The 2,500-nt window shown below is 43.8% G+C and overlaps 1 long non-coding RNA gene across 1 annotated transcript in view; it reads right to left on the reverse strand.

Moving 5' to 3' along the window:
* Positions 1–2,122: 2,122 nt before the first annotated feature.
* LOC118493701 overlaps positions 2,123–2,500 on the reverse strand; it is a 15,114-nt gene continuing 14,736 nt past the window's right edge. The window contains exon 3 of the long non-coding RNA XR_004895653.1: positions 2,123–2,133. This is a non-coding gene — a long non-coding RNA (uncharacterized LOC118493701). The remainder of the gene's footprint in view (positions 2,134–2,500) is intronic.

Here is a 2,500-nt window from a genome sequence, read left to right on the forward strand (position 1 = left end):
TAACCTCCAAGCAGATGGAAAGAGCCAAGGTCCCTTTCAACAGTTATTCACCTTAGTACTTTACTCCCTACGTGCAAAACACCAGCACCTAGCTACGGACGATCAGCCTCTCTCCAAGAACACACTCACAGTCCACAGCTACGTTAACGTAGCCTCTCTGACAAGAACACCAGGCAACTAGCTCCGTAACGATAAGCTCTCCGGGTGAACAAGCACACCACACCTAGCTAACGTAACGATAGCTCTCTGATACAGTGCACACGGCAGCACGCACTCGCCGAGGCCGGCTGGTAGGCAGCTCCTCTGTGCCCTGTTAACAATACACTGTGCTGTGTCGTGGATGTGTGTGTGTGTGTGTGTGTGTGTGTGATGTGTGTGTGTCGTTTGTGCTGTATACTGAGATATACTACTATAGCGATATTTTTACTTATTTAACGCTATGTGTGGAATTGTGTGTTCATACTATACATTCTTCTATTATTCTTTGGTGAATAAATACAGAAGACAAGAGCTTATTATCGAAGTAATCGAATCGCATATTTGCGGATATCAGCTATTAGATTATTTCAAAATTGTTCAGCCCTACTACACTGCTCCATTGTTAGCTTGTGAGTTCAGGCAGGTTGTTTGGTTGGTTTCTTAATAATATCCACAACAGTTAATTTAACAGAGAGAGAGAGAAGAGTAATCAGTATATCGGCCTGCACGATTCGGGGCAAAATATGAATCATGATTTTTTAGCTTAGAATTGATATCACGAGTTTTTCTCACCATGTCTAATGTTTACGGCACACATGAACCGTGACAGAACTAAACTAATCCGCAGCACCAAACAGATTATTTTGGCTCCTAGAGCCCATTGATCATCCACCAGGAGCGTCACCACAGAGGATCACTGAGAAGAGGAGGCTCTGCAGAGCTCTTAAACCTGTTTATACCGTCTAGTGTTAAACTCACAGAAGACAGTGATAGTGTTAGTGATGCAGTCGGCTCGTAAAAGTACATGAGAATCAAGTCATAAAAAATAAATTAAATTAAATTCTTTACGTAAGTTATTTAAAAATTAAATCGGAACAAGGGAATCAAGATCGCGATTTTATAGCGAATTCATCGTGCAGGCCTACAGTATATAGTTTATATGCAAACAGTTAATACATAACAAGAGAAAGTATGTATTCATAATTAGGGTGCATGAGGGGCTGGAAATTTTCCGGTAAATTTGGGGAAACTTTCCATGGAAAGTAAGTGGGGACTATGGGGAACATTGCAATTGGAAACTTTCATGGGAAGTAATGGAAATTCTGGATTAATGGAATTACGAGAATGAACTGGAAATGTTGAGTAATTTATACAAACTCCATCTTATAAACAGTAAATATTAACATTTTCTTTTGTAATACACTGTCTTCAATCAGCTTCATCAGTTTCAATCTGCTGCTGATGTTGGATTTTAGAAATGATCTGTGCAGTGGGTGTGCCTGGTATCAGCATCCTTTACCGTAGTCCACACCGCGTCTGAGACTTGATCTTCTAAAGAACAGGAAGTCATTCATTTCATGGAAGTAGGCTTCTCTCAGCTGCAAGGAGCGGCAAATCTGTCAGCGTCGCGTTTTGGGCGTTTTGACGTCGACCAGAGCGTCAATCAGAAAGTTGAAAGTAGTCAACTTTATGGTATGAGCTATGACGCGGTTCCGCGTGCAACACAATACAGAATATAGACGTCCTTCAACGCTGGCTGATCCCAGAGAAACATACGATGTAAACTTTGGTTCTACCAAAACATTAGTTCAGAGAAAAAGTAGGAGGAAGCTCATCATGGCCGTTGATGGTGTTCCCTATCATTTATGATATTTGCGTATAGGGACCAGTTTAACGTTACCTGCGGTCAAATGGTCTCTAAACAGTCCGCTCACGGTGAAGTCCTGCACGGTATCAACAGCTGGCGCTGCTCGCTCTGCTCTGCACGCTGCTGCGGTTCAGCGGCTAACGAGCGAGCTAACTGCTACAGACACCGCTGCGACCACAACCATCCACATTCTGTCATTATATATGTCATTTTATAAAAGGTTTCTAGTGTCAGTGTATTGGCCGTGCAGTGGCTGCTTGATCTTTTTCCATGATGAACATAGAATGCTGCTACGTCAGAGCGGCCACAAGCCTCAAACACGTCCCGGACTTTCTGACCAGCGTCCCGACTGCGATGATCGCGGGCCAGAGCTTCTTTGGAAGCTCAAGGCTGTGCGGCGGTTGCGAGTTACAGTAATACCCAGAGCAACTGGGTGAGCTCAATGAATAGTAATGAGCTCAGTGCAACATGATGTCGATCTGACCAGGCTGATTTCTCTGCTGATTCTGTTGATTTCTGTCTCAGGTTTCTATGAGCTGAGCGACTGGGCGTCTGGTTCTCTCTCTAACTCGTCCAACCGTCTTCAGTGACGTGTTCTGTTCCATGGACTGAAGCTGACGGACGTGCCTACTTTCTGCAGGTACACACCACACA

The sequence above is a fragment of the Sander lucioperca genome, chromosome 18 (assembly GCF_008315115.2).
Source record: "Sander lucioperca isolate FBNREF2018 chromosome 18, SLUC_FBN_1.2, whole genome shotgun sequence".
NCBI lineage: Eukaryota > Metazoa > Chordata > Actinopteri > Perciformes > Percidae > Sander > Sander lucioperca.